This window comes from Corvus hawaiiensis, chromosome 11 (genome assembly GCF_020740725.1).
Source record: "Corvus hawaiiensis isolate bCorHaw1 chromosome 11, bCorHaw1.pri.cur, whole genome shotgun sequence".
In the NCBI taxonomy this organism is placed as follows: domain Eukaryota; kingdom Metazoa; phylum Chordata; class Aves; order Passeriformes; family Corvidae; genus Corvus; species Corvus hawaiiensis.
In genome coordinates this window covers 17,046,200-17,069,209 of record NC_063223.1, presented here as the reverse complement: position 1 = coordinate 17,069,209, position 23,010 = coordinate 17,046,200, and the positions used below count along the sequence as shown (strand labels likewise).

At 39.2% G+C, this 23,010-nt stretch overlaps 1 long non-coding RNA gene across 1 annotated transcript; it reads left to right on the top strand.

Annotated features, from left to right (window-relative positions):
- The first annotated feature begins 926 nt into the window (after positions 1 to 926).
- LOC125331333 lies at positions 927 to 20,428 on the top strand. The gene is made up of 2 exons (XR_007206006.1): positions 927 to 1,031; positions 18,032 to 20,428. It is a non-coding gene; the product is annotated as an uncharacterized LOC125331333 (long non-coding RNA).
- The last annotated feature ends 2,582 nt before the right edge of the window (positions 20,429 to 23,010 follow it).

The following is a 23,010-nucleotide window of genomic DNA, read 5'->3' as shown; positions in this document are numbered from 1 at the left end:
CAGTGCTGCAGCCACAGGTACCTTGTTGCATATTCATGGTGACAGATGTTTATTTTTGGCTGTGCAAAATCTTTTTCTGCCTTCAGAGGAAAGTTTTCCAAACTGCTACGTGTTAGCAGTGCTACAGGGCAGCAGTGTTAATCTAAACAATGAAAATGGATGGGATAGGATGGTGTGTAAAGGGACTCCCAGTTTAGCAGGATCATCACATGGAAGTGACAAGGTTTAGGAAGGTTGTTCTGGGACTACTGACTTACCCAGCTGTAGGTGTGGGATTTTTTCCTCTTTCCATGCTCTGTATAAAACAGAGATAGCACAGAACGACTTTTCATAGCATCTGAGTTTCTCAGCCATTGCAATACTGAAATGTGAATTTAACTAGAAATTTCTTTGTTGTGAAATAATTGCAGTAATGATTCTGTAAAGGAATGGATGACTTTCATTTTTCTTTCTTTTTTTTTCACCTTATACAATTGGAAAAATCTTCTAGAAAATGTGAAGCACAGAACATTAAAAACAACAGCACTTTCTGAAATAATGTAACTTAATAAAGTACAAGGAAAATGACATAGTTAGCCATCTATGTGTCCACTGACATTTTGGATATGAGTGTTACCAGCAGTTATGGTCCTTCCAAGAGATGCTAAAATAATATTAAAAGAAACAGAGAAAAATCATAAAATTACAGTTACAATTCGATAAAAACAAAAGAATGAAATTACTCAATTTGATTTATACAGTAAAGCTACTCCCACAATAACAGTGTAAGAGGGTGAAATAGGTCACAGGCAGCCCTCCTTGCATTGCTCAATAACATTAGAAGGATTAATCATTTATGGATTATCTCCTAGAAACAATGATCTGGTGCAGACAGGTAATCCAATCTCCTCTATCTTTCTAACCTGGTTTGCCATTTCACAGGAGATTGTGGAAGGGTGGCAGGTTTTTCTAGGAAGACATTGCCTGCCAGCTTGAAACATGTAAAATTGCTGGAATTTGCATCAAAATATGACAGCTCTTCTCTGATGAAGGTAGGTAGTGAAATTAGACAGGTAAAATGATTTTTTTTTAACTAGGGCACAGAGGTTCAGCTCAAAAATTATATCACATTCACCCTTGGTTATAATCTGTCACTGACAAAGTAAAGAGAGAAGTTTATCATTGACATAAATCAGAGCTAGAGAGAAAACGTTATTCCTGGGAATCTGCATTTTGCATAATATCCAGCAATATATTTTTCTTAAGTAAATTTGTAGAAAAATTAAAATACAACTTCTTTTTGAATACAAGCCTTTCAGTGATGGCAGCCTCTGTAAGTTCATTAGATGCAGGTGTGCAGCTGAACTTTTATTGATTGATGTGCTTAATGTGTTACATTGGGCTTTGAACATACATCTTTAGCCACTTCTGGGATATTTTATCTGGCTGTAGCCTCAAGGCCTGCTGTTGAATATATTAGATTGTGCTAATCTCATTGCTGAAAATGAACTCCATTGCAAATATTCATTGGACAAAATATTGCAGTAGCAAAAGTGCACCATCAGTGATTTTCAAATGCTTATTTCATTTTGCATGTAGTTGCTGTTTTATTGCTATAATAACATTATGAAAAAAATACTCAATTACTATTACAAGCAGAGTAGCCTGTTCCCCTAGGTCTCCTTATACAGTTAAAAAAATAGAGATAATTAGATTAGCAAGGTCCTGCTCTGTACAGAATTGAGAAATACATCAGGTGTAATTGTGCATTGTAGTAGTAACCCTGAGCCTTGAGGAAGCTACTTTAGTAGAACCATGTTAGTTTTTAACTCAGCCAATTTTTAATTACTGAGTGATCTACCTTAAATACACTGTGTCAGCTTTATGGCATTATTGTGTACTTATATTTTTGTCTTCTTGAAGCATCCTTTCTTTCCTGAGCCACTTTTGATGCCTCCAGGTGTCTGGCCCTTTAAATACTGGGGCCGTCACATAAATTTTAAAATGTAGGTTTCTATGCTGCTTTATCTCTGAAGCCTGGCTGTAAAATAGCAAGTCAGAATTCCTTTTAAATGTTTTAATATTTTTATTAATATTATTTCTATTTTTCAGTATTTTATTTTTAATTTAATATTTTATTTTAATGTTTTATTTAAAAATATTTTATCTTCTTGCAAAATATGCACATATCAGAGCAATCATCTCTAAAATAGGTTAGATTAATTTTTTATGAGCAAATGTGTATTTTTCAATAGGCTTTACTTGATGTGGTGCAGTACTAATAAGGAAGATGCAACATGATTCTGAGAGTAAATAGCTTCTAGAGCTTTTCAGACATGACTGGAAACAAATAGAAAGTAAAACAGCCTGGTGGTTTGGGCTGCTTCTGATGCTTCTTGAGTTTTCCAGTGTCAGAGGAATGGGAATCAGCAAACCTGCATTCATTTCTATGGTTATTAAACCACTGCAGCTCTCTGTACCTTCATTTTCCCATCCATAAATGAGTGCAATGTATTCACTCATCATCATAAATTCTATTGAAATACTTTCTTAGGAACAATATAAGCAGCAGGCATTCTGGTGATATTTCCTTCATCCGGGGAAGGGCTGGTGGGATGCTGAAGGATCACAGAACCTTGTTGGAAGGTGAGGGCAGCAGCTGCATTGGGTGCTGTCACCAGGACAAAGAAGCAGGCTTGGAGCTCTGCTCTGGTTGGGTGGATGTCCTGAAGCCTCTCAGTGCCAGCCAACACCTTCTGCGGGTCTCATCTTCCTGCTGGAAACAGGAACAAACACAGGTGTAATGAGAGCCTGGAGCACAGCATCCCTTAATTCCTGCTGTGGGCACACACATCCCTTGCTCTTTGCTTTGGCAGCTTTCTTCAGGGTGTATCTTGTCCAAGAGTATTCAGTGACATAAACCACGTGGATTGAATGTGTGTCATGTGCTAAATTCTGCCTCTGTCAGTTGCAGTCAAGAATCCATAATGTGTTTATGCTTTGAAATCAAGTTCTGAGGTAGAGCCACTCATTTTGGATGGCCTTCCTGCAAGGGGTGAGGAAGGCAGGCTGGGAGAGGTGGGGAGGAGTCACCATACTTGGTGAAAAGTGAAGCTCTTTTACATCATGACTAAGGAAATAAACTGGATGAGATCCTAACCTCTTATTTGGCCTCTTCCCTCCAATTAAGTTCTGGCTGATGGAGAATTCCTTTGCTGCAGTCACTCAGAAAAGAGCCATAAAGTTGTGTGATGAAGATCCTCAGGGGAGCCCTGTGGATAAGATGTGTGAGGAGTGGCATAGGAAGGGCATTTCAAGGGGGAAGCAGCATTCACACACAGTATTGTGGTAATTTGCAACCAAAGTGGAACAGAGTTTAGCTAAGACAGGGCTGGAGCTCAGTCCTTAAGGGCTGTGGTGGAAGTGCAATTGCAGCCTTTTGCTTTTGGGACCTCATGTCCCTTGACCTTGGTGTTAGAAAATAAATGATCTGATAGTAATGAGTTATTAAAGAACAAAAGCAGCAGCATCTTATTTAATTAATTTCGAACGTGTAGTGTGCAGTTATGTGTGTAAAGAGAAATGGCAGTCAACTATTTTCTTCAGAATTTTCTATAGAATTCTGTGCACAGATTAATTGAATTTTCATCTGGAAAATAAGTATAACTTGGGATGTCAGTCTGCAAATTAGGTTGCTTGCTTTGGCGTGTTTTCAAGGGAAAAGAGAAATAACTAATAAGTTGTGTGTTGAAACCATCCATTGCATTCATACAAGAATTTTTTCCCTGTAGTGCATCACAATAAAATTACTTTTCCATGTGGAATTAGTGCATGGAAATGCTGAATATAAAGAACTTGTGTAGGGGTGCTATATTTTGTCAGGTAGGGATTGGCAAGCTGATGAACAGCTCTCCAATAGATTGTAATAATCTCAAATAATTATTTCAAGACCGCTTGAGTACCAGTTCTCATGACAGGCTCTAATAGGTTCTTTCAAGACTCTCATGGTCAGTACAACTAGTTCTCATTTTCAGAATTACTACCTCGTCTAAAGTCTGTACAAACCATGTGATTTTCAAAACAATTAAATGTAATAGACTTTGAGAGCTGCAGTGTAAACAATGCACATATGCGCAAACAGCTGAAGGACCACATCTCTTGCTTTTTCCTTCTGGTGTGATGCCTTCCAGAGCTGGCAGGTTGAGCTGGGCTCTGCAGTCCCGGAGTGACACAGTGCCTGCCTGCCTGCCCAGCTCCTCCTCTGCCCCTGAGTGCAATCTGTGGCTGCTGACAGCTGGCACAGAAATCAGGAATGGGGAGGTGAAGCTTGCCATGCTGGCCTTTCCCTGTTCCTGTGTGCGCCTGACATTGCTCAGACAGAGACGGGGCATTGTTAGGAAGCTTGACACTTCCATGATGAAAAAGACCTGTCACCCAGGGGAATTGAGTTCCAGAAATGCTGAGCTGTCCTACAGGGCAGCAGTGGCCAGAATCCACCATTTACCAGAACAGAAAAATGCTCAAAACCAGCTACCAAAAGATAGAGCAAAGCATTGCCTCTGTAAATATTTTCACTCTGAGATAAAACTGGCATCTTTTACTAGATTAAGAAAAATTCTGATCAGCTCTGTTTTCATGATGGATTTGTTATGTGAATAATCAGGGGGTGATTATTAGGAGGAGGTAAGCTGGGTACAGAGGGAGAGCCTGGAAAGGCAGCTGAGGGAAAGGCTCTTCCTCCTGCCCTTGGTAGCACGAGTGTCCACACAGGAGTAACAGGGGAGCTCAGGCTAAGGGAAGGCCTAGGAGACAAAACCAGGCATGTCTTTATACTGTATTTGTGTGGGAAGGGGACTGTTTGACTGTAATAACATGGGCATATGTTTTGGTAAGATTCTCCCATTATAGTCTGTTTTGGTGTTTGGTTTTTTTTTGGACTTGGTCTTAAATTCCAGCTGTAGTGGGGAGCCAGCCAAGTGGGCTGTGCAAACGAAGATTTAGCACTTCAGGGCCATTATGTGATTCATGAGCTTCTGTGACACGAGAGCCAGGCAATGCTGTTGGCTTACAAACAGCTGTGGGGAATGCTTAAGTTAAAAGGGTTATTCTTGTTCCTTTAGAAAATCCCCCTAGTATTGTCTAATATCAGGATTTTTACATTTATCCAGCCTCAGATATTCCTTTTATAGGCTCTTGCCTACTTCGTGGTGCTTCTTTAGTGGTCACACTTCTGCAAAGTGCTGTCTGTGGCTTGGTGGCACCAAGCCAACTGCTGAGAGGTTTGAAGGGTAGTAACTATTTGTTTGAGTTTAAACAATTAAAGACTCACTAAGTGAAATCCACTGCAGGTGAAAGTTACTAACTGAAACGCTGACTCTACCAGGAAAGCATGACTGCCAGAATAGGGGCACTTTGTCAAAGACTCAGAGAAAGAAAAAAATATATATCAATGAAGGTAATTGTACAAGTGTATTTTATTACTATCATGTCAGCAGGACAGAGAGACTTATTAAACTTGCTTCAATCCCCATCAGTTCTTTATAACCTTGAAAAAAAATCAGAGGAAGATAAAGGAATTGTCTATTTTCTCTCTCTTTAAGTTGATTTTTCATTTGTGTCTCTAGTCAGAATTTAATTACTAATGTTTGCAAAAGCATATTCTGGTATATGGGATATTTGCAAACTCTTCACTGAGATTATTTAAGATTTCTCTTAATTGCAGTTTTAAGCTGCATTGTACTGGTTTTTGAAATGCTCCCAAAACCATCAAGTGTTCTCCAGAGGATGTGCTAATGAGGCATATAATGGGACATTAGTATGAATTTATTGTTTTAATTTATACATTAGAAGGTTGTTTTTGATACTTTTGTTACCCGTTTCTCATTATAAATAAGCTAACACTAGAAAATGTTTACCCTGTAAAATTATCAGAGGCGAATGTCTTGCTTGTCTGTGTGTAGGCAAAGGGATACAGTAGCAGCAGGACTTCTGTTATAATCAGCAAAAAGGTAATAGAGAAAGGCAACTGAAATGTAGATCTGTAACGAGATCTTGTGTTAGTTCAGGGATTTTTGAGGCTTCTACAGTCTCTCTGGGGCCCATTTTTTTTCTTGTCTTTCATCTGGATCTGTCTTTGTTTGCATTTCCACTGAGCTTATGCAAGAGAGGGAACTTTGCAAATGTGCATATCTTAATTTTTCCAATGGGAAACTTTGCAGCTGCATGTGTGGCTGTCCCGGGCTTCACTCCTCTGTGTAATCCAGGGGAGCTGTTCCCAGCTTTAGTCTGGATCTGGCTGACTCAGACTGACCTCGGTGGTGGCTGGTAAGGACTGGTGGCTGGGCTGACCCTTTCAGCAAGTCCACAGCCGTGGTGGCTGTGGTCAGCTTGGGAATACTCCCAGTGCTAACACCAGTGCTGTTTAAGGGAGCATCGAAATCTGTTCACTGACTATTCGATAGTTGAGGTGTGTGGCTATTTGAAAACGCTCATTTGGTGACCTTTGGCTTGCATCCAGTGCCTATTTCAGTCCTAACCTTTGGCTTGTATCTTGATTTCTGGCTTGGGCTCTTGACCTTTGGTATTTAGCCTGACTGCTTTGGGTGCCAGATCAAAGTTCTGGGCTTGGATTCCAGTTTTGGATATTAGCTCTAACTGCTTCTTGCAGCTTGGCACTTAAATCTTATATGTGCTTTTGAAATTTTCCCCTTAGGGCACCAATTATACTTCTTACGTTTCTTTTTCAGCCTTTATGTAAAACTCTTGTTATCAGAACAGCTCGATTCTAAACGCATCCCTTCCCACGTGGGTCATTAAACTGAGGATGCAGAGCTGTTTGGACACTCTTCCAGGAATCCCTGCTTCCTACTCACCATGGGGAGTCTCTTGGTTGCCTTTGTGCCCACACTTGTGTGATGTGCAGGTGGATGGGTGCCCACCAGCAGAGCCTCAGCCCCAGGTGGCCATGGCAAGTCTGCCTTATGGCTGGACATCCAAAAAGCCAAAATGAGTGCAAGCCTGATAAATCCCAGCATCCTGTTTGCTACAAATCTGTTGCTGAGACACTAGCCTGGAAATTTGACCAAATGTGTAAGAATGAAAAGCTCCCCATAAATTAATATTAAATCAGCTAATTTCCTCCTAAAACATAATATATGAAATGACAGCAAAATCATGTCTAAGGAAAATAAACACAACCCCAAGGTATAATACCCTATGGTATTTTCAGTAAAAGCCTCACAAGGTTCTGTTGCTTTTGGAGGTCAGATGGCAAGCTGCATGTTCACAGTTGTGACTACATGCTCATGTGGGTTTTTTTCCCTGGCTTTGCAGGGAACTGTTCGCGTGAATAACCGCTCCTGCAGAGTGAATAAAGGCATTTGCAATCTGGTCCCAGCTGGAAACGTATTTCTGAAGTCAGTTCACTCCCTTCATAAAGCACAGAATCTTTATTTTATCTTGTTTTGTGTTTAGTTCACATCATTTGAAATCTTTAGGTTGATTGCTATGCCGTTCCAAATCGCTTCCTGCTGGAAGAGACGTGTATTTTATAGCTCTTAATTCTTTCCCAACACATATTTGGAATAGAGAGATTCTTCTTGTCTGGGAGGAGAAGGGTAATTGCTGCCTGCCTGGATATCAGTTAATTAGCAGTCTCCTCACCAGTGGATGCCTGGCCAAATTCACTCTTTTGCTGAGTAATTTATTAAATAACTATGAGACTATTCAGGCAGCCTCACCAGTATTTTATAATAAAGCACTAATTACTTGGTATATTTAATGGCAAAAGAGATGTAAGGAAATACAGGGCATATATTCTCAGTTGCTTACCAACCTTTCTCTCACACCTTTCTCTTGGATCACAGAGCTCAGTGAATTAGATCCAGTCATTCCTCAAGTGAAGATATGGCATAATTTCAGAGGAGTTATTGACTACCCTTTTCTTCCTCAGTTAATGCAATCTTGGCCTGGTTTGGAATGCAGGATAACATTTCGAACAGGAATCCCTGTCACAGCCTTAGCAAGGCTGCTTAGATAGGGAGAATCAGCTCCTCTAAGTGCTGACACTTGTGCAGTGGCTCAGGAAGTGTGTGGAAGAAATGCAAGATAAACCCTGTGCTCGGCTGCCCTGTCACATCTTGTGTGGTGCTGCTGTCCATTAACGTGCCACTGGCTCAGGGACAGCGCTGGGCTCAGCCCAGATCACTCGGCAGCTGTCAAGTGGGTAAGACAAGCTTGCTGGGGAATGTACTAAGATAATCGCAGGAAGGTGAGGTTGAATCTCATACATGTGCTGCACTGAATGCTCTGAGCAAAGGAGGCTTTATTCTGCAGCACAGAGACCAGATGGACTCTGTGACTGTTCTTTCGGTTTCTGGGGGAGAATTCAATACATATGGTCTGGAATCAACACCTCATTTGTCAGTTCAAGTCACACCATTACACCCTCCCCCTGTCCCCCCCCCTAATTTTTGCTGTTGTTTTGCAAAGACAAGATCTCCTGGTAGCAGGTATGTGTTATGGCAGCGTTCTGAAATTTGCCAGCTCTTTATCCCTTTTGCTGGACCCCTGCTGGAATCCAAAAGCCCAGCTTTTCTTCTCTTTCCTGCAGGGTACAAGCAGCTGTTATTTTGAAAAGAGAGGCTTTGTACCATAGTCATTCTCAGCAATTTGAAAAAAAAAAGCACAGGCTTTTTGTTACTCTAATGTCTTATCAGATGATTTCTGTTTTGGTACATAAAGCATACTACTGTATAAATTGTGAAACTGGAAGGTCGGCAGATTTGATGGCTGGGTCTAACTCTGTTTTGTTAGGACCAGTTCTGGCAGCACATCTAAGACATCTTAGTACACAAAAGGTATGCACAGGTATTTCCTAGGTATTACTGATAGTTTTAATGCCAGGATTTGCTGAGTAGGGAGGAGGCACACTCCTGGTTTTGGGCACTCCTTTCCACTACATGCTTCCTTCAGAACTAAGCACTTTAACAAGTGTTAAAACACTATTCTACACAGCATCGTAGTTCTGTTGCAGCTTTTGTGGTTTTTGTTTGATTTTTTTTTTTTTTTTGTTTTGTTTTCAAGGAAACCTAGTTTTAGCTCCATGTTTTAGTGTCCTGAATAGTTTAATATGATGAAGATTAATTTGAAGTGACCCTCATTACAAGCAACTGTAATAAAACTGGGGTCCTGGCTTGGTAACTCTAGTTTTAATGTATATGACTGTATTTCATGGTATGGTCATAGAAAAGAATTAAAAATCCTCCTTTTTTTAGTTTTAAAAATAATTTATATTTTAGTTTCATATGGAACTTTTCTGCTACATTTTGAATTTTTTTAAAATCATGAAGCTTTGTTTTCTATGAAATGTGTATGGAACAAAGAAAGAAACTATCATTTTAGATATTCATATATAATAGGCAGAGACCTAAATGATAAATTTTGATGTCTGTTAGTTCTTCCTTGACTAAACACCTGCCCCTTCTTTTGAGGTGTTTGTGGTAGGGAAGTTTTGCTGTTGTTCCATCCAACAATTTTAGAATATTAAAGCAGTAAACAGCACAGAAAAGGAATTTTTCATAATGAAGACAACTGACTCACGCCAGGACCAAAATGTGTTAAAGAACAGGGCTGAAACTGTCATGTCAACTGACATGGCACTGTCCTCTTGTTACAGACCAGAAATCTGGGTCTGTAAAAGGGTGTGGGCAACACAGACCAGATCCTCTTTGGGCTTTAGCAGGTTTGACCTTCAGTCAGTTTAGAACATTTTCCATATGAATAGCAAAACTGAACTGTTCTTAAAGGTAAAGGAGAAGCAGGACCCCGTGGTCCCATAAACACATTTTAAAAATTTATTTAAAGGAGTATTCAGTGTTTGAGACAGAAGGGGTTAGTAATGATACTTTAAAAATGATGATGATTCCTTTCTTATTTTATAAAAACCTCTTTACTAAAATGTTATTAAATGTTGTTTAGAAAGCTTTTATTAAAATTAAATGGTTGAGTGGAATTAGATAAAGAATTACACTGAATTCAGCAACCTTTCAGATGGTGGGGCCAGTTTTCTCTTTGGGAAGGTCTGGAGTACTGTTCATCACAGTGGTCACTGTTGCAGCTCCTGTACCTCACTAACCACTGGAGTTGCTGTATTTTGTTTTTGCAAAAGAAGCTGAAGTTTTATTTCATCCTGGGTTGTTCACACTGACTGGATGCACATTTTCAGGTGTTTCAGCAGCATATATAAAGATCCTTAGTTCCAGAGAAGCAAGTTTTATGGATTCCTTATATTTGATGTTGCACAGGACTTGTACCATGCACAGTAGACTTTGTAACTCAGTTTTAATTCTGATATTTTGGAAAGCGCACCTATAGCTTGAGAGATAGAAGTCATCGAAGCTGTCATTGTCCTTTGCTCCCAGGTTTTGACTCCTCCCTTGTATTTCTCATTATTCATTAATACTGACATGCTGACTGATACATTTTATGATGCACAGCCACTCCATATGTATGAGAAGGACCTGTCAAAGCCTAGGAGGCTCTATTTTTCCACTGAATTTATTATCTTCCAAGTCCTGACCTGCATCTATTTTTTTTTTCCAACAAGATCTTTTTGTCAGGGGATCAAAGATGCCTTTAAACCAGCCCTTTTCTACAGCTGAGGGATCAGCCTTAAGATGGTGTTGGTTTAGGATGTGTTACAGGGTTGGATGTGAGAAGTTTTACAACTGCACATCCACACTGATGGCAGAGGTTAAATTGCCTTCAATCTCCAAGTATATACTAGCAAAGGGTTATTCTGGCTCCTGATTTTTTCACTTTAATTCCTATCTACTTCACAGATGTTACACTTAGAACTAATCTAATGACCTTCAGGAAGAAATTAATGTAACTTTTGAACTGGGCAAACAATTGCAAAGCTATTGTGAACAATTTCATTTTACCTCATGCATTTGTGGACAAGTATCTGTATTTCAACCTGACTCACAGGCACTTGCTCTGCTCTGTCACTCTCTGTGCACAAGTGGGTGGAATGGCTCTATCCCTGCATTCTGCAGGAAACTGGATCCTTTTCCTCTTGCCACAGGTGGGCTTGGGCAGGAATGAAACAGTGGATGCAGCATCCACCATCAGGTCATTTTGGTGCTGTTACATATCCCTGGATGTACCAGGCTTTCCCTGCTATGAGTTTGGATGCATTGCAGGAGAAGCTGATAATGCCTTTCACTGTGAGGATTCCCACCTTGCAGAGCTAAGGACGAGTGTTCCCCATGACCTTGCTTCCCTCAAATCCCTTTTGCACTGTTTTGAAACTGCACTGAGACCAACCAAGTGGAAGTTCCCACATCATTTCCAGCCCAGGCAGAGAGCATGCTGACCTTGCCCAGACTTCATGCTTGAATGTCTTCTATTTGCTCAGAATTCCAATAAAAAATCTGGGGTTGGGAGAACAGTACAGCAATAGGTACTGCATAATTTGACACGTTTCTGACTGGCTGGAGGTCATTTAAGGCTTTGAACCTATGTAAAAAAAAAAAGGTGATGTGGAAGCTGTCTTTGGAATTAAAGCAACTTCTAGGTGTTTTTAGCAGTCCACAAGGATGAATCTTGTAGAAAAATGTATTTGTTTATATCTTGTCAAGAGTGTTACTGTAATGACTTTTCCTGTTAATATAAAATATTGAGTTTAGAAAATGCCACTGTATTAGCTTGCAAACACCTTTAAACTTCATATTCTATGAATTTGATATAGACATTAAAATAGTAGCAGCTGTTTCTATTCTCTTTTTTTTCCTCTGTCTCCCTGGATATGGATCACAGACACAGGTTGTGCAATTTATAAAATATGTGCAAGTCCAGACACATTCCTGAAAGTCAGGGCAGCTTCAATGGTTCTATCTTATTTTAATGCTTCTTTGAAAGCTGATAAAATTTAAAGTTTCCAGTAAGCTATAGAGAAAAGTTATTTTTACTGTTGAAAAATATGTAATTCAAAATCTGTCAAGAAGAACTTGATATGGAAACCATTCAGAATGTTTTAAAAAGGAAATTGAACACCGTAGTTCTATTTTTCATTTGGATATTTTTTCTTGTGCAAACTTTCAGCTGTATGGGCTATAATATTTCAATATTACTGTAAAAATATTTCAACAGGACCTGGCTGCTATTCCCAAATTAAAAGAGAATGCAATCTACATTTCACTGAACATTTTGGGGTTTCGATATTTTTTATCCACTATGGATGGAAATAAACTTGGAAATGCCTGGATTTCCCAAAGGATAGGCAATTTATTTCTCTAAGCGTGTTTTGCCACACTGCTGCCTGAAGTAGGATCTGTGTCCTTATTACACAGCGTGCTTCCTCTTGCAGTCTTGATGATCAAAGCAGGAGAGCTGTTAGATGAGAAGAAATGTATAACACTTAAAAACTGTTTTTCAGTAACACATTGGTTAAAATCAAAGGAAATTAAGACCAAAAAAACCCATGTTTCTTTTCACCTTAAAACTAAATCAAGCCAGTGGTAATTAACCTTCGGAGACAGCAGTAGCTTCAGAAAATAATGGCTTTTCCGGGATTTTTATCAGCAGAAAACCCTTGGTCTCCAAACACATAGCACAGAACTGTTTTTACAGTTCCAAGGGATTATTAAAGAAAAAAGGAAGTTGCATAGAGATTTTTAGTCTCACTGAAGTCCATGAGCATTGGATTATGTCCTTAGATCTGGTTATGTAAACATTTCTGTAACATTTTTAGACTGTAATGTTTGGCGTGTTACTGTAGAGTGCTGCAGTGCTTTTCATAACTTGATGCTTTAATACTTACACTTGAAGAGCTTATAATTTATTTTCTACCTGATACATCCACTTCCCATGTTAACATACACACAGGTATTTAAGAGTATCACTCTTTCCTTTCTGTACTCACTGAAATATGTGAAACAGCTGCCCAAAGTCTGACAAAATGTTGCTGGATATCAATGATTTCTGACTTGCAGGACAGCAGAGGTTATCCTTTGCATTTCATATTGCAGCTATTTCCTATTTACCTGTGGGTAAGAACAGGTTTTATTAATCCACCGTCTTTGCTCCTTGTGCCTAGTGAGGAGATAAATATGGCCACTCATGAGAACGCTGCTTTGAAGACTTTCAACCTTTTCTCTCCTTTTCTTACTTTTTACAAATTTTTCCTTGTGTTGCTTTATCTTTGTATAAATCACAAAGTCTACGTTAAGCCCAAAAATGCTCAACCCTCTGTAAAACCTGGCTTCAGGTGTTGGCTGGGGCTTCAGTGGCACAGGAGGGTTGTGCTTTGCAGAGGAGTTGTGGGAGCAGAGGAGTAGGAAATGCTTGGATTGGATTCAGGGAGCTGTGTGGTCAGATACACAATGAAGACAGTACTCAGTGTTCTGGGATCCTGTTAGAAGGGAATAAGGACCTCAGGTTTAAAAACTCCTGACTTTTCTCCCATTAATTAATGCTGCACTCACGTTTTACCTAATTCTTCAAAAGGTGTATCTCACTATTAACTGGGTAGTGTTAACCAAAGTGAGCAGATTGATTTAAAGAGTGAATAATAGATGCCTTGTATCAGGAGTGCTGAAAGATGGCACACTGAACAAAGTGGAACACGGTGCCTCAGTCATTGTTCATTCTTTCTACTCTCCTGTGCCATCTGTTACACCAGTGCAGTGACATGCTAAATCATTGAATCTCAAAAGCATCAGCATTTTGCACAAAGGCAAAGACTGAGTGCCAGGAAAATGCTTTTGAATGTGTGACCTGTGTCTTACGCAAGCAGCGTGCCCTTCCCTGACAGCACAGACAAGCAGGTGAGTGGAGCTCCACCTCTGCTCTGTGATAAATGACAATAAATTTTGTATTATAACAGGCATACATGACCTGATAAACTTATGACAGAGCTGTGGTTCTTAGGCAGCAGCATTGTTAATTACTACAGTGCCTTTGCTACCAAATTAAACTGATGTTGTGTGGGCAGGTGTTTGTTTTAACATTGCTTTTAATTCTCTGTTTCTTAGAGCCATCAGAGCTCTTCTAAGATGAGCACAATGTAGTTTTTACTGTTCAGCAGTAGCCCTGCTCTAGGAATGATGCACTAGACTTTCTCAAACACTTGAACGTGTATTATGAAGGATGCACAGCTGGCCTCCCTCAAAAGCTGCTGGGAGAATATCACAGTCCAAACCTTCACTCATTTAGGAAGTCAAGGAAGATGTGACCCTAACAAAGTCAGTGGGATTAGGTGACCTATATAGTTGTTATTTTACAGTCTTTGTTATAACTAATTCTGAACAGGGAAAATAAGCACGCTCTTTTTTCACTTACTGGAGTTCTTCAAGTCCTCATAAAAATTTACTGAGATAATAATAGCAATCATATGTTGTATAGATAGTGCAGTTCATCTCTAACTGTGTTTTAAAGATAAGCATCTTCATTGATGCTGAAACAAAATTAAAAAGTCTTTTGCTAAGTCCCACAGCACCAACTGACAAAGATGGGGAACGATTAAACCATCCAATGCACTAAATCTGTGCAACAGTAACTTTATCTGTGTTGTTCTTACAATCTTCTAATAACCAACCCTGTGAAAAAACTTAATAAAACCATGAAAAGTAGTAATTAATACTGTAATCTGTTTACACTTAGCATTAGCTGTCTCTGTTACTGCAAGAAGTGATCCCAAGCCTCTCTGACCTCTGTCATAGCTCAGTTCTGGTCTCAGTCCTTTACTCTGGGTTATTCTGTATCCACATGGATGCCAGGTGGACAAAGGAGCTGAGGGGATGGAATTGAGGGGCAAGTAATTCATGCCAACAGTGTAAGGGTTACTACTGGAGTATGAGAGGTATTTTCATCCTATGCTTAGTCCTCTTTTCTTCTTGTATTTTGGACATTTGGACTGTTAGAGTAACAATCTTAATGCTGAAAGGAGGCAGGGAGAAAGGTACTCTACAGTGCTTGAGAGCAATCCCTCATGTCAGTGGCACTTACCAGTCCAAGCAGACACATTTTCCTACATTCCCAAAATGAAGTCTGATCTCTTCTGTTCAGATGTAATATTTGTGTGTGGTCTGCCTTTTCTTTCTAACTTATTGACTTCCCTTGCACTGAAACATAAATTTAACTGAAATTACCATACTAATACTTACCCTTCTGGATTCATAGTATTTCATAACAATCTGTGTCACTGAGCCTTCAGTTCAAGCCCCTCTCTATGACACCATCCTAATGAGAGAAGAGATAGTTTTCCTAGCTTAACTTCTTGCATCACGCTTTGTAAGATACTCTTTGTTCCTGACACGTAAAGGTATCTTAGGATGCTGTCCTTGAAACCTTTGCTTTCCTTTTTGCTCTGTTCTTATTGTGTCTGTCTGGGCTTTAAGTTTTATGCTCTGCCAAATTTTAGCCTGGAGTGACAGCAGAGGAATGAGCATTATAATGAAAGTGCTGACAAACCCTTAGCTGTAATGACGTGAATGGTGCAGCTATCATTTGAGTTTGCTGTGTTCTTTACTTTAAATCTTTAATGCTATTTTCTCCTTTTATCCTGTGTTGAGCAGTGGGATTACTCAAGTGGTTTATGGCTTAGAAGTTGTGCAGTTAAGTGAGTTGTTCAGTGAGGTGGAAGGACTCCTCTCTGGGGGCTACCTTCTTCTTTTTAGAGGTGTGGAAAAGTTGAAGGTTTGAGAAGGAAAAACACTGTCAGCAAGATGGTCGATACGGCAGTGCCATTCCAGCACTGCCATCAACTTTGACCCCTGTGATCACTCTAACAACACCTTATTTTATATACCCTGGCTGAGGGAAGGCCACTGTCCTCTGAGGGGGAAGAAACAGTGCATTTTGTATTGTAAGTGGGAAAAGAATGTAGCCTCAAAGAGTGAGAAAATTTAGCTCGTAGTAAAGCAGTGTTAGTTGATATTGTAGGCATTAATATTTTAGCCTGTAAGTCATTTGATGCTGGATGTCTGCATTCCTGCGTGAACAGATGCTGTCCAAAATGTTTCTGACATTACCACAGAACAAATAATGTATGGACTAGATATGAATCTGAACTGAAGTGCCCATTCCCTGACTGCATGTACCTGATGTTGCAGCGATGGAAGTAACAATCCTGTGGAGTTTTCCTTTGATTTCAGTGAAAGCAGAAACAAATTTTTAAGATGCCTTTTGGATTATATCTCTAGCTTTTCTAAAATGGCAGGAGTTGTTTCATCTTGAATAGGCCTTGCTATTTTACACTAGACAAGGATTTGGCTCCAGAAATTGCCTCTGCCTGATTCCAGTCAGATGCAATTAGCATGTGGGTGGATGTGTGGCTCTCTTCTGCCGTGTGACCAGGTAATGCTAAAGAGGAGGGAACTGTAATCCCTTTAGCTCCACCATACATCTTCCCATGCCTGAGATTAGCTGAGTGTTAATTTGAACTAAGTAAAAACGGTATGCATATATTTAAAAAGATAAAACAAGATGTATGTGCAGAGGGATGTTAACAGCCTACAGACATCCACTGATATGAGCCTCATGAAGTTGAGCCCCATTTCCCCATCGAGAAAATGAAATCTGCATCTTTGCAGAAAGAGAAGACTTGACTGTGCAAGACCATGAGCAACCTGTTCCAAAAGGGTTCTGCTCTGAGCAGGGAGTCGGATCAGGTGACTTCAGAGATCCTTTTCAGCTGATATTGTTTGACCAATCTGGTCTATTGAAAGAAAGATCAGTGGTGAAATCATTGTCCTTTCTTTTGTGACTCTGAGTCAGCTACTGAACCAGTGTTTGTTTAGACCTGCCTACAGGGAGTTAATAGCTCTGGCAGAATCATTGAAGCCAGACCCTTCAAACCTGTTATACCGGCAACAAATTAACTCACTGCTGTCACGAAAGTTGGGGTACAGGCCTTCATTTGATCTCCTGTGCTTCCCTGTCACTGTGAGAGCTGTATTTCTCTCATCCTTATGATCTTTGAATCAAAACGCTTATGCCTCAAAAGTTCACCTGCTTTGTCTGAAATCCTCCCACTTTTCCTTTGCTTTACTGTGTGGAAATGATGTTGATTCACAGAGATTATTGTGCATCATACCTACCTTTGCTGTCATTTTGTTTTCTGTTTTTCACACACAACAGCATTATATCAGGGGCCTTGCACCTACTTCTCAGGCTCCCTGGAGTATGTATGATTTGTGGGGTTCCTGGAATGGTGTTAATAGAAGTGCAGCCCTGGGGAACACTGCTGCAAGCTGCTTTCCATAAGAAACAGCACAAACTCCTCAGATCATTCTCTAACTCCCGTTGGTCTTTCAGGATTTCATTACCTAAAGGAGGCACACAGACACATTGTCTCTACAACTGTGTGTAACACTTGATTTCTTGAGCTGACAGCTACCACCAGTTATTCATTAATAGTCTTTTGAGGGACAATGCTAATAAGAGTGAGAACAGCAGCAGTGGGGGTTGATGTCATTATTCTCTGAGTCAGGTTTGATTAAAGAAGGTAAAAAATCATCAGGAGAAGCTTATGAGAATCAGAATTGCAAACTAGGTGATAACAGCGTTCTCTGGATTATGCCTCACTCTTCAGTTAAAACAGGTTTCTGCATTTCTGGGCTCTTTGTTGACAACATTCTGCTGGTCATAAAGCATAAGGGCAAAAGAAAATTTATGGGAAAGCCCTCGAGTAACCTGCTTGCTTTATTATGCTTTACCATCATTGTACTCTGGGGCAGATCACAGCAGATGAAGGAAAGTCAGAAATTTGGGAAGTTCATTCTTACCCCAGACCTGTGATAGCAACAAAACTTGTTTTGTCTCTCAGTGCCATCTCTTATCTTCATGTAAAATCCAGTGATTTTGATTAATATTACAAAGGAGGATTAGAAGCTTAATCCATTCATCTTTGTACATAATTTTGAGATATTTAGAAGAAGCCATGGGAGTCCAAATGTTTGCTGGTTGGAGCCTGCTGTGCTGGGTGGCAATGGTAATAAAATCCAGGTGTGGGTTTTTCTGAATGCTTTTCTGGACTTTTGTTTTGCAGTGTGACATGAAGAATCCATAAAGAGCCCTTGGCAGAAGTGTATGACTGCAGTTAAACAGCACCTCCAGAACAGATATATGATTGCAGTGACTCCTGAGTTGAGAATACATACAGGAGACAGATACACATATTTTCTTAACTCTACAACCAAAGTTATGCAATGAATAGTATGACTTAAGCATTATTCTGATTTCATTCTGATTGCTCTTTTAGACACAGATAGGAGCTGAGGTATAAAAAATACTGATTTGTTGAATGTCTAGTAAACTTTAAGAAAACTTAAAAAAATATCAGCACAACTGTAAGTGTGATAAATTCTAGACTTTTTGGCCCATGTACCACTTTTCCAAATAGCATATGGGAAGTCCAAAGTGTTCAGTCAAGTGGAAAGCTTTAGAAAACCAAATATTCTCAAGAAGTAATGCAATTTTTCATCCCTGCATACAGAGGCAACATTTGACAGTAGGAAAATCTGGTATTTATGGCAATGTGTAAATCTGTGTTGGTTATACAGACACCAAATATGTGGCTTAGCCAGACAGCCATGGAAAGAATTGCTCTGCAAAGAGACAGCCAGGTATGTGGCTGTGTTCTGAGCCACCTCTGCCCAGTGACCTTTTTCTGGCAGCCTCCTTTTCTCTGGATGCAAAAGGAAAACTACAAATTCATTTTCAGAGGGACTATGGCAAAGACCTATGGGAGACAACAGTCCTTTCATCTGCCTCCCTGTCTCAGGGCTCACTTACCAGCTTTGATTAACTGCTGCTGAAATTTGTCCTAACTAGCTCATTTCCCTTTCCCCCCACTTAAATGTATGTGTTAAATCATCAACAAGTCTGCATTCTATTCTAAGAATTACTTTCCTGCAGATTTCCCTATGGAGAACTCACATGTATCTTGCAGGGAGAAGTGTGTTGATGTCTGACACATTACATTTTCTTCTATATTTGCCCTTAGTTCGTGTACAGCAAGAGGCTAAAAATTGTTGAGGATATTTGTTGCTTGTCACTCTTATTTGTGCATGAACATACACATAAAGCCCTATGCAGAGACATGGAAAGTATGAATTTTAAAACAGTGAGAAAATGTTTTATATCCTTGTTTATCCTGTAGGCACTGTGCTCTCACTTCTCTTTTGATACCAATGGGAAAGAGCTTATTAATGGGCTGGTTCAATAGACTTGTTAAAAGATTTTCTTTATAATAAAAGAAAAAACCCCAACTTTTTGAAATTCCATCATTGAATGAAATTACATCACTGATTTAGTCTTTATTTTCCATATGACTAAGCATCTCATTTTTATACAGAATAAAAATTCTTGTCAAGAAAAATTGGTCACAGTTCAGATGTTTTCTAACAAGACATCAGCTGCATCATTAGTATGGTTTTCCTCTAAGCTGAGTATCAGCTTATATGAGAAAGAAGGGATTTGCTGAGCTCCACATTCTTCCTCCCTCTCCTATCTGCATATCGTGCTCCATTGCTGTGGTACATTAATTCTCTTGTGACCCAGCCATTCATAAATTAGCTCTCTCATCATCACTGCAGAGAGCACAGAATTGCAAACTTCAGTGAGGGAAAGCTCTTGTAAGTCAGCCCATGCCATTTCCTCACCAATCTGAGATTGAGATGTGCTTGTGAAGCAATGGGGGGTACCAGTGGCACTCAGGTTCCAGATTATTCTGGTGGCATAGGAGGAAACTGGGACAACCACCACTGAGATACTTATTTTCCTGAAGAGTCTGGACTCTTCTGTCTTCCCAGTGAAGACCTGGTAACCATCTGTTCAGAGGTCTTTCAGTGCAGAACGACAGAAGAAGGCTCCTTATTGTTCAGAACATTTAATTCTGACAAGTATATATTTGACATGTGAGAAACAAGTTATGTATTTGTTCTGTGTAGTTTGAAATTAAATACATGAGTATTACCTCAAATGTTCTGAAGTTAAATACAGTTTTGTGGCAAATTTTGTCTTCAGGATCTTTTTCTGGTTTATAAGAATCAGTCTCACACAAATTCTATTTGTTTCATTTTCAAACCCAACCTTTTCCATTTTTTCCCTGCTTAAAGCCTTGTGACATGGTGACAGCTCATGTATTTACAGACACACACTCTTCTCAGATGATTCAGGCAGATGAAGGTAATTCTGTAATCTTTTAGAGGTGAATCTTCACACAACTATTTGTCTTCTGAAATACAATCTCTCTAGTTTTTATGTTTAGAAGTTCATTTAATGAATTATTTGTGTATCTTGTCTACTCTTACAACTATTATATCCACTGTTGTACTGTGTACTGTATGCAGTGTGCAAAAGAGTTGGGAATGCTATGTTGTATTCACACATGCAATGTGGAATTTTTAGCCCAGCTTTAAGGGAATAAACCCACATAATTGTCCTAATGCTGCCATACTCTAATATAAAATGCTTTGTGCTTTATGTTTGAGAAAATGGAAAAGCTTCAGCTCTGGTTATATCTTTTACACCCATTTGATAGTATTCTGACTGAAAACCCCACAGAATGTGATGGTTCAGCTTTCAAGTCACTCTTGTGCTCATGGGCCATAAAAGTGAAAATGTATTTTGACAATGCCATTTAAGCAATACCCTGACTTGCAAATTCCAGTTGACAATCATCTGTTTCATTTCTCTGTGGAACTGTGCTTTACTGTTGTGTGTTAATGGGTGGCCATACAAATATATTCTGTGAGCAGCCAAAACCAAAAATGATTATTTCATACTTTTATTTCTTACATGCAGTGAACCTCTCAATGCCACTGTTCATAGTGATGGGTTGCGGTCACTCTGCTACTGAAGTGAGACTACATCTTCTGGAAAATACAATTCTTTAATAGTTTTGAATTTCCTTGATTATAAACAGCAGCTTTATTCAGGTCAGGCTTTATTTCATCAGCTGAGTGCAAAAAAACATCTCAGGGAACATTTTGAGACATTTCTCTAAGGCAGTTAAGAAAAGTTTAATTCATATGACTGTTGCACACAGCTCTGCACATTCTATTTCCATTCCAGGCTAATGTGCAGGGTGAGCTCCAAGTCAAATGTCCATTGGAATTTTAAGCCTAGTTCTCAGCCCAGTTCAGAAAGAGGAAAAAAGGAAATGGGCAATTCTGAAACTGGCTTCACTGGTGTCAGAGCTAATCCTAAATTTCTGCATGAGCTGCTAGTCCAGATAAAACCCAGTGGGAACTATACTAAGCAAGAACATTTAATTTCTTCCGTAAAGGCATCTCTTTATAGGCATGAAGCAAAGTCCAGAGAACCAAATGGAAGAAATAATTTTCTCGTGGTAACTAAACACCAAAATCACACACATACACACCAAGCTGCCAACTGTAGCTGCTGGTCTGGATGCAGTTTGAGGAGTGACCCAACAAAGAGCAACCATGACTGGAGAGGAGTTGAGGGGCAGGAAAAATAAATAGTTATTTAACTTCTCTGAAACCATTTAATAGCTAACAAAATTTCATTCATCTATGTGCCTTTATCTGAGAGACATTTTTCTGTAGAGATCTGGCTATGTGATAATGTGGATTATTACCTCCCTCACACTCAGTATTGTTAAATACACATGAACTGAATGAGAATCTTGTTTAGAGTGAGAGAGAATAGAGAAAGTGGATGGAAAACACATAGACAACATCTACTTTAAAAATACTCTAAAATTATTAGATACTCACATAGATACTAATTAACAGCTGATGGAGAATTTAAACCCTGCAATTTTGTGTTAAGTCCCAGATTTACATAAGCGCTCTCAATGGGAAACAACTGATGATGTATCCAGATGACAGAGATTGCTTGGTGGGATATTCCTGTGTTTGAAAACGTGAAAAATACAGCCACAACAATTCTGAAATTAAAGGCATAGTAGACTGATCAGCACTACTTTGGCTTCCACTTTTTAATGCTCTTCACACTGATTGACTCCTTGTCATATATGAAACTATTTTTTGAAGAGAGGAGCATTTATGGTGTGAAAAATTACCAGAAAGAGGCAGAAACTTAAGGAATAGTTTAGTCAAATTTTATTATTCCTGCACATATTTAACTGCTTTCTGTCTAGGCCTGTTTCTGAAGTTCTATTACTTCCATTTTTCAGTACTGAGTAACATTAATGGAGAAATGAAGTCCAATAGTTGCTTCTTTTTTCACAGATTTTTATTGAATTTGTGCAGCAAAAAGCTTTTTGTGAAAGATGCCTTCAGGAAAATTTCTTTTACATCCTCTGCAAAAGTATATTGCTGTGACCACTAAAATATGAGTTTGGAAATGAGAGTAGGTAGTAGCAGATGAAGTAGCATTACTGCTGTTTTGGGAACAGGAAAAAAGTGTGATCGCAAAGCAACCATTTGCTACTTCTTGGAAATCAAATCACTATATTCTCTGGCTGTTTCAGGAGTAAAGGGAATTCAACACATGTTATATATGAAGAAGATATTTCTTGTCAGTTTTGCAGACAATATGTGGTCATAATTTTGGTGAAAATTGTATTTGAATATTATTTTAAGAAAAGTATAATATGTATAATAAATACATAGTGTGTGATCTTTTACAAATCAGTTTACCTTAGCTCAGCATTCATGTGCACAGATGTATCAGTTTGTGTCTTCAGCACTGTAAGTGAAGTGGCCAATTTAAGCACCATAGGAGAACATCCCAGGTCATTGTCCTATGACACCTTTCTCTCTCTTTCAGCACCTTTTAAAATAGTAAATCCCAAATCACAGATGCAGGCAGCCTCCAGCAAAGCCATGAGCCATACCTTTAGCTGTGGGCACCTGCAAAAATCCAGTTTATACTCTGACTTCCAGAGCTGGGAACAAATTACTTCTGAGACATCTGGCCCAAACGAATTAGGCAAACACAGTAAATTTAGAAGAATCTTAAAGAGAGTAATTTTTTTAAAAAGGGGACCGAGTAAATAAAGTGTAATGCAGAATAGATACTCTATAAATAAAT